We start from the raw sequence: 10,640 nt of genomic DNA on the forward strand, positions 1-10,640 counted from the left end.
TATAGATATTATATATATATATATATATATATATATATATATATATATATATATATATATATATATATATTAATATATATTATATTATATATATTCGTGTTATGAAGATTATATTATATATATATATATATATATATATATCATATATATATATATATATATATATATATATATATATATATATATATTTACCATAGCGGTTAAGAGACTGGATTTAATAGCAAGAGTACAGGAGCATCATCCACTTGGAATATTTACCTACATGTATAAAAATGTATAATGTATGCATAGCGGCTAAATTTCAGGAACACTTTAAGTAAGACCTTGAAACTTCAATTGTCAGTTGCTTGCTGTCTCTTGACGGGAATGAAGAAGATATGGGGTTTGAAAATGAGTTCGTCACTCAAAAGATGTTATTTCTTCATTGTGAGCTGGCGCCAGTATAGGCTACCCGTGATCACAACTGCTCCTCCTTCGTCAAGAGCATGTTTTGGTTTTGTTTAAGTATTCAAAGACGTGGATGTTTATTTATGAGCTTTTTTCGGTCTAATGTAACAAACTCTGTTAAAACTGAAAACACCAATTATGCAATCCACGGAAAGATTGAAGTAGTAACCTACAACATACAGTTCAAAAGATAAGAAACAAAGATAAGTGACAACACAGTTCATAAGATAAGTCACAAAGATAAGTGACAACACAGATCATAAGATAAGTGACAACCTGCAATTCCCAAGATAAGTGACAAATATAAGTGACAACATACAGTTCGTAAGATAAGTGACAAAGATAAGTGACAACACAGATCATAAGATAAAGTGACAAAGATATGTGACAACATACAGTTCATAAAATAAGTGACAACATACAGTTCATAAGATAAGTAACAACGATAAGTGACAAAGGATGATAATCTCGCAAAGTGCTTGAAAGAGAACTAGCATGTGTTCGTGTATGTGTGTCTGTATTCGGGTGTGGGTGGGGGGGGGGGGGGGGGGGGAGAGAGTAGGTGTGCGTGTGGAGAATTAAGAGAAATCGAGATGAAAACATGTCAATGGACATATCTATATTTTGAGTATTTACGTTTACAACTCGTAAAAAAAAATCATGTACATTATGTGTATTACTGCTCCATTCTTACAAAATAATCAGCATATAATATAGATTTATCATTACACCGTCATTTACAATCACTATAATCTACGCAAAATAAAATGTACCTTCAAAGCTAATGTTCACAGTTTCTACTGTTCACACTGAACAAAAATTAAAAACTACAATCCTTGGCACTTATAATAAACACTTCCTGACTTGAAGAAAGACTTTATGACCTCGAATGAAAAATTATTCCCAAGAATATACTCAAAGCTAAAAGTACTGCCATGACGGGTGTCAACACTATCATAATAATCAGCAGCCGTTATTGTTATTATTATTAATTAAATAGATAAAGTAAAGTTTTCCAATAAGAATATAAAACCCATTAAACACCGATTTATATTCCCATTATTCTCAACATGTTATCAAAACTTAAATTACTGTAATAATGGATACCAAAACTGTCATAATCGTCAACAGCAGTTTATCAGTTTACGATTATTATTATTATTATTATTATTATTATTATTATTATTATTATTATTATTATTTTTTTTTTTTTTTTTTTTTTTTTTTTTTTTTTTTTTTTTTTTTTTTTTTTTTTTTGCTCTATCACAGTCCTTCATTTTCGACTGGGTGGTATTTATAGTGTGGGGTTCCGGGTTGCATCTGCCTCCTTAGGAGTCCCATCACTCTTCTTACTATGTGTGCCGTTTCTAGGATCACACTCTTCTGCATGAGGCCCGGAGCTACTTTCAGCCTCTAGTTTTCTAGATTCCTTTTCAGGGATCTTGGGATCGTGCCTAGTGCTCCTATGATTATGGGTACGATTTCCACTGGCATATCCCATATCCTTCTTATTTCTCTTCAACTCTGGTGTCCCATGGTATTGCGACATCAATGAGTGATACTTTCTTCTTGACTTTGTCAATCAACGTCACGTCTGGTCTGTTTGCACGTATCACCCTATCCGTTCTGATACCATAGTCCCCAGAGGATCTTTGCCTGATCGTTTTCTTATCACTCCTTCAGGTTGGTGCTCGTACCACTTATTACTGCAAGGTAGCTGATGTTTCTTGCACAGGCTCCAGTGGAGGGCTTTTTGCCACTGAATCATGCCTCTTTTTGTACTGGTTCTGTGCAAGTGCCGGGCATTCACTTGCTATGTGGTTTATGGTTTCATTTTTCGTATTGCACTTTCTACATATGGGAGAGATGTTATTTCCGTCTATCGTACTTTGAACATATCTGGTTCTTAGGGCCTGATCTTGTGCCGCTGTTATCATTCCTTCAGTTTCCTTCTTTAGCTCTCCCCTCTGTAGCCATTGCCAATTGTCATCGCTGGCTAGTTCTTTAGTCTGTCTCATGTATTGTCCGTGCATTGGTTTGTTGTGCCAGTCCTCTGTTCTTTCTGTCTTTCTCCTGTCTCTGTATATTTCTGGGTCTTCGTCTACTTTTATTAGTCCTTCTTCCCATGCACTCTTTAGCCACTCGTCTTCACTGGTTTTCAGATATTGCCCCAGTGCTCTGTTTTCGATGTTAACGCAGTCCTCTATACTTAGTAGTCCTCTCCCTCCTTCCTTTCGTGTTATGTATAGTCTGTCCGTATTTGCTCTTGGGTGTAGTGCTTTGTGTATTGTCATATGTTTCCTGGTTTTCTGATCTATGCTGCGGAGTTCTGCCTTCGTCCATTCCACTATTCCTGCACTGTATCTGATTACTGGCACTGCCCATGTGTTTATGGCTTTTATCATATTTCCGGCGTTGAGTTTTGACTTGAGTATCGCCTTGAGTCTCTGCATATATTCTTTCCTGATCGTGTCCTTCATCTCTTGGTGTTTTATATCTCCTCCTTCCATTATTCCATTATTATTATTATTATTATTATTATTATTATTATTATTATTATTATTATTATTATTATTATTATTATTATTGATTCGAAAAAAGGGAGTTTTTCCAATAAGAATGACCTAAAACTCATTAAACTCCGACGTACATTCCTACTCTAATTTACTATTCTGTTCTGAGTATATACATTGCGCAACAGTATGAAAAAGAAACAAAAGAAAGTCACCGTGCCCCTAGGGCGTCGTGAGCTCGTTTAAATCACGCATGTAATAACCTTCATTAAAATCTAGACCCATAGGACACCCTTATTACCTTTGGAGGACTTGTTCCCAAGGCCCATAATCCCTTGGTTCAAACCACCATGAGAAAAACATTCAGCATAATTTTAACCCAAAGGTGATTAGGATAATCCCTCTTTGAAGAGAGTTACGTAAGCTTCACGTTGGCAATGATCATCTTCTCCGGGTGAGATAATATTTGTGGAATATTGAGGTTCTACATAAAAGTTGTATCTCCAAATTCATAATAAGTGAGAGAGAGAGAGAGAGAGAGAGAGAGAGAGAGAGAGAGAGAGAGAGAGAGAGAGAGAGAGAGAGAGAGAGTGTCCTTATGCCAGTTCAAAAACTATGATTTTGAAGATTACTGAATACCAAGGATGTCTTAGATTTTTATGTAGCAAAACTGAAAACAGGAAAAAGCTTCTATCTTCAAGTAACAGATATGAAATACTAATATAAATAATAAAAAATGGCCTTTTCAAAATACAGAATAAAAAAAAACCTCGTCAGCAAATGAGGAACACCGAGATTCCCCCGAGTTTATGACCCTGTGGCACATCCGTTGCAGTAGATAGATGCCCAAGGCGGATGGGCATCCACCCGGTGGGAGGGGCCCTTGTGATCTTTGGGAAAGCCGTGGGCGTTTGAAACTCTCCACCTAGCTGATGAAACCAGTTCGCAACTCCCACACCAATGCCTGGGAATCAGATCCCGATGGAAGAAGAAGAAGAAGAAGAAGAAGAAGAAGAATCGGAGGAGGAGGAGGAGGAGGAGGAAGAGAGAGGAAGAGAGCGAGCCGCCTCTCTCCCGAAACCCCCGCAAGCTATTAGTAGTTCGTTAGACGTCTTTGTTTTCGAGAGAAAAAAAGCGTGAGAGAGTTCATCCAGTCTGTTTCAAATGGCGGCTTCATTACACTCTACGACAAGTATATACTGGATCGCGTAACGGCAACGGCGACCGAACTCGGATCGTTCGTTCATTCATCCTTTTCATTTATTCGCCTCCCCGCGAATCCGATCGAGTGCCCAGTGCTTTAAAGCGCTCTTTAACTACTCAGGGGTAAGCGAGACACTCCCACAGTGGATGTGCGTCTCTGGGGAGTATCATCCATGCCAGGATTTAAAAGCGGAAATGGGTATAAGATATAATAAATGGTGAAAAAGACAAAAACTCTTACTGTACCTGGCACTCTATCTATAACAGAAAACGGGACCTTTCAACTCCACTCTGCTCTTTGGGTAGGTGTGCTTGCTGGTAGGTCTAATACTTAAAAACGTAATAACAAATGGTGAAAAAGACAAACCACTCTTACTGTACCTCGCACTATATCTATAACACCGAAAACGAGAGCTTTCAACTCCGCTCTGCTCTTGGGAAAAAGTGTGCTGGTAGGTCTAATACATAAACGAGGAAAATGAAGGAAAGAGAACGTAGTGTGTAACCCGAACAAAATCGGTATCGCAGGAAACAAGAGCTTTTCAACTTCACGCTGCTCTTAGGAAAAAGTGAGTCGACAGGCCTAATACATAATCAGGGGAAACAGAATAAGAAAACATACCAACGGCACCAAAAGAGAGAGAGAGAGATAGATAGAGAGAGAGAGAGAGAGAGAGAGGGCGCAGGGGGTTACAGGTGCCGTGGCCGCCACCGACTGAGGGTTAACGAGGTGTCATTCAAAGGAGGCAACACTACCCAAGGTCAGGCAGGGTCATGACTTTCTTGGGCACCTCTCTCTCATGTGATCACTTAGTAACTTAGGCCTAGAACTTTTTTTTCCCCTGAATACGAATTAGCAGTCTAATCTGGTTTTCTTCGCGTCCTTCTCACCATATTTTGTTTTTCATAATTATTTTTTTTCATAACCTTTCTGTTAATAACTAAAAATAGAAGGTATTAAATCATTGTTTGCTATCCTTATAAAATATTATCTTTGGGGTTCTTAACACTCATAAAATTAACGAGAGATGAACATGTGATAATGGCAAAGGTATATATTAAAAAATTTCTCTCTCTCTCTCTCTCTCTCTCTCTCTCTCTCATCTGCAAATAAACCTAATTCGACCCCAGAAGAACCCACCGCGTTTTTATTTTTTTTTTAATGCAAATGAAAAAATTCAAAAGACGCCAAACTCTAAACTGTTCGTTACATAAAACGCTCAAAAAGGCAAAACTCAAATGTACCAATAACTTTTTTTTTATTTATCCTCTTGTACGAACCACCTATCAGAACCGCCGCATGTTGAATATAATTAGATTATTTAACGTCAACGAGAGAGAGAGAGAGAGAGAGAGAGAGAGAGAGAGAGAGAGAGAGAGAGAGAGAGAGAGAGAGAGGAGTAAACCATTCGATATAATCACTTGGACAATAACTTGTTAGCTCAAATAATAATGTGCCCTTCTCCATTTCCTTTCAGTCAATTTCATCCTCACCTCTCTCTCTCTCTCTCTCTCTCTCTCTCTCTCTCTCTCTCTCTCTCTCTCTCTCTCTCTCATCGTGTTTCGTTTATACTTGATCCAAATCCTTTTTACACCGGTGTCACTTTTATTCAATAGTATTTACTTGTGCGATCTTGAACATTTCATAATGCTAATAAGGAAGTTCCTCCTATTGGGTAGGTTGAAGGGGACATCTGAACTATACTAGATTCACATCAACCGTGCATTTGATGTCTAGGCCAGTCCCTTACGACGCTCCTGATTGGCTGTTGATAAGCCAATCACAGGGCTGGAAGCTCTCAGTCTCTCTCGAGAGTTCACACAGGCAGGGTGTATGTTCCACCTTTCGTGAGGAATACTTTTAAAAAACGCATCACTCGGGATAGGTGGAACATAGATCCTACCCATGTGAATCTCGAGAGAGACTGAGAGTTTCCAGCCCTGTGACTGGCTTATCAACAGCCAATCAGGAGCGTCGTAAGGGACTGGCCTAGACATCAAATGCACGGTTGATGTGAAACTACTACAGTATATAAAGCAACATACGTGATGATAATTAACACAAAGATTCCAAGACTTGAGAGGTATCTTATATCATGTTTCTAAAGGTGGTATATTTTCTGAAAGACCTTTTTGAAGTCTAATATCAGATTCTGCTCATTAAATGAGAACTAACGTGAAGCACAGTGATGGCATAACTAAATTCGGTGGTTCTACAATACATCATCAAACAAGTACAGCCTTGGTGATTGATTTTGATTTTATGGAATATGAGCTGTCAATTTGTTTGTTTGTTTGTATGGTGTTTTAACGTTGCATGGAACCAGTGGTTATTCAGCAACGGGACCAACGGCTTTACGTGACTTCCGAACCACGTCGAGAGTGAACTTTTAAACTTCTATCACCAGAAATACACATCTCTCGCACCTAAATGGAATATCCGAAAATCGAACTCGCGACCACCGAGGTGTGGGCACGCGAACACCATACCGACCACGCCACTGAGGCGTTTTTTTTTTTTTTTTTTTTTTTTTTTTTTTTTTTAAGCCGTCAAGCCAAGCATTAGGGAACTTTCGGCCATTCAGCGCTCGAGACAATGAAAAGTTCGAGAAAACAACAAATTTACACTACGAAATAACAGTCATAAAGGTTGGGAATGAGGACTTGAAGAAAGGAAGTGGATGGAGGCAAAGTAAATGGCTGAAAAGTGGGTACAGCTACTAAAAAAAACGTGGGGGGGGGGGGGGTTGATAGGACAGCGCAAACACCAATTAATTGGTTTTAGTATACAAATATCAAACCATTCTCATCAGTAAGGGTATTCCCATTCACAGACGGATTAAGCAAGACATAAAAACAAATAATATAACTGGATACAGTTTACCGGTTGTTACAGAAAGGATCAGCACACTTCTTCGTAAATTCCTCTCTCTCTCTCTCTCTCTCTGCTGTTGGGCTCCATCCCTTCCACTTTACCCGTTCCGCCCACAGCTGTCAGTCAAAATATTCAGGAGAATCAAATTCAGTGAAATATCCAGATCAGTTTCAATGGACGTCATCCATTACCTCTCCCACTACGATACCCAGCAGGTCCCCTTCCCATCCACCCCCCCACCCCCCCACCCCACACACCCCAACCATAAGCCTTCTTCTCCTCTCTCATCCATCTCTGCCCCGCCCACATCACTCAAAAACCAAGGTTCACTCATGCCTTAACCACAACACAATGGATACAGGTAATCCACTCTCTCTCTCTCTCTCTCTCTCTCTCTCTCTCTCTCTCTCTTCTCTCTCTCTCTCCTGAAGCCTCTTCATCAATCAAGACTTCAGGGTGAAGTGCAATGATCAGATTTCATGGGCGATCGATACATCTATTGTCTTGGGCTTTGTTATTTTTCTCTCATTTCTTATTCTCCTTTTTACGATGTACCCACGCTGAGCTATAAAACTCGCACCGCCTTTGCTGTTTTATTGCCTTTTTCTTCACTTCCCTTTATTTAGTACAAGTTTTTCTTCACTTTTTTTTTCTAAGGTGAACTGGGATAAATACTTTCTGCTAGTCTAGCTGATTTCCCACGTTTCAGCTGTGATAACTTAAGAACAAAAAGAACAAGAAACAATAATAATAATAATAATAATAATAATGGGTATAATAAACAACTTGAGAACAAAAAGAACAAGAAACAACAATAATAATAATAATGGGTATAATAAACAACTTGAGAACAAAAAGAACAAGAAACAACAATAATAATAATAATGGGTATAATAAACTAGGTAATTGTCTCTTAAAAGTTAACTCGAAAGCAAACAGAAGTTTAAAATATAGCACGACACTTGTGCGAGAACTCTGTGTTCTAAATTTGAACTCGGACGGCGAACTGTCAAAAGAGTGACTTTATCACACGTCAAGGACCTGTGTCTCTGTAAATTGCTCAGCATATTCTCTCTCTCTCTCTCTGATAATGTTAAACCAGGCATAAAAATTACCAATGATCCTCTTAGTAGAAAGAGAATGTGCTACTGCTCTTGTTCACAAGGAATAACCTGTCAGATTCCTTTAATTAACAAAGAACTAGTTTGAGAACAAAAATGAACGCAAATGCTTTAATTTCTAAAAAAAAAATAAAAAATAAAAATTAAAAAAGCAAGACATGTGAAGGTTTTCATTTTAGCTGAATGAATAAAAAAATTAGCTTTTTTTCAAAAATCTCATGTTATAGTCTTTGGCTATTGTTTCTTTTTTTTTAATGAATTTTTCCACGTGGGCAGCAAAAAGCGTTTCTGGCAGCAAGACACTTCAACAGTTATTAATCCCACCTTCTCTCTCTCTCTCTCTCTCTCTCTCTCTCTCTCTCTCTCTCTCTCCATGAAAAAGTTGTAGCTACTCGATACACAAATCAGACCAGATGCAAAAAACGCCTAACCGAACTTGTCACTGTGACACTGGAGACCAATTATGCGTTATTTTCCATCGAAATATTTGATAGCATTTTAAACTCAAGACAGACAACTTCAGTCTCAAACTGCCACATTCATTCATTATCCTAACAAAAAGTCATATCCTATAGCCATATAATATAATGCGTCAAAAAGGTATATCTCGATTTTTCATGTTTACCCCCCCCCCCCCCCCCCCCCCCCCCCTCCCCCCCCCCCCCCCCCCCCCCCCCCCATTTTCATCATTTCCCTAAAATTCAGATAGACGATCTAAAGCCGTTATTGCTTGTTAGGGTATAGAAGGCTAGCCCAAAGGTCCTTTTCATTCTTTTACGGCACAATTCACCCCCCACCCCCTTTCCATTATTTCCCTGAAATTCAGATAATCGATCTAAAGCCGTTTTATTGCTTGTTAGCGTATAGAAGACTCACAGGTCCTCCTGGTCTTGCAATTTTCATTGCAATTTTCATTGCAATTTTCATTGCAATTTTCAGTTTTATACTTCAGTATCTCAGCAATACTTGACTAATTTTAGAGAAGGCGATACGTCACAATTTCAAACTAAACAAAAACTGACTTTTTAAAGCTTATCACAAACACCAGCTGTCAATGACTCTGAAATGGATGGCATCAGAGCAGGTGCTTGCATAACAGACGTATTTAGGACACTACTTTTCAAATTTATTTGTGTATTATTTTACCAGATACCATTTTCTTAAAAGGTCAAAATGTAATCACACACCTAATATCATACTTGCCGACTGAAAATTAATAAAGAGCATTCACAAGGGAAGATCTTTACACCACAAGCACAAAAGAACTGTCGCTAAAAAGTACATCATTCCATTTTAGATCAAGTGTTTTGTTAGTAGTTACAAGGGAAGATCCTGTCATCGTATGCACCAAGGAACTTTTTTCTAAAATCTACATAAGGTTTCATAAATCAGGTTTCTGCTACATAATCATGCAGCCAAAACGGGGAGCTAGCTAGCCGCCTTCACTGGCCTCGCAATGAATAAATGACCTGGCAGCCGTTTGTAATATAAGCTCCGTGTACGTCGCCTTGGAAGAAGGACCACGTGGAACCTGTTACTCTACTTGCATAATTGGCTTTCAAGTAAACGGCGCCGAAAAATCTTCACTCGCTTTCAACGAATAACGACTTATCATCTCAAAAAAGAAAAAAAAAAAAATAAAAACTATATAGATTTTCATCTTATGCTATTGCTTCACAATTTAATATGCTACTCGGCAAAATGTTCTTGTTTTATGAGGTTTTTCTCAAATTTCAAAATTATCACCTAGTGCTTATAGTACAACACAGCTAAATATCTGTGTGCGTGTGTGTGTGTGTGTGTATGAGAGAGAGAGAGAGAGAGAGAGAGAGAGAGAGAGAGAGAGAGAATTTTATATCATAACTGATTTCACTCATGTGGAGTGAAGATTCTCTCTCTCTCTCTCTCTCTCACAAACACACACGCACACACAGACATAAAATCACGTAGCTACATTTAACAGAAATGTTCGTTTTATGCTGGATGCAAACCTCTCTCTCTCTCTCTCCTCTCTCTCTCTCTCTCTCTCTCTCTCTCTCTCTCATAAAATCACGTTAACATTTAACTGAAATTTTCGTTCTACGTTGGATGCAAACCTTTTTATTAAAGCTCTCTCTCTCTCTCTCTCTCTTCTCTCTCTCTCTCTCTCTCACACACACACACAGCACAGACACACACACACACACACATATCATTTGAACTGAATACAGATGGAAACTCAAAGACAATTTATTTAAGTGAAACCTGAAATCTACGCGTGCTATTTGCCGCCAGAATACCAATGCCCGAAACCCTCGGTTGTTCATCTCGAGCTTGTCAGTCTCTCTCTCTCTCTCTCTCTCTCTTCTCTCTCTCTCTCTTCTTTAAGAAGTGCAACAATTCCTGCAGGTGGCGAAGAATGGCGCCGTCTTGCAGCTGGATGTGATCCACGCATATCAATTGCTCTCGTCTTGTTTGAGGCAATCAAGATGATTACCTGTC

Source organism: Macrobrachium nipponense, chromosome 42 (genome assembly GCF_015104395.2).
Source record: "Macrobrachium nipponense isolate FS-2020 chromosome 42, ASM1510439v2, whole genome shotgun sequence".
Taxonomy (NCBI): domain Eukaryota; kingdom Metazoa; phylum Arthropoda; class Malacostraca; order Decapoda; family Palaemonidae; genus Macrobrachium; species Macrobrachium nipponense.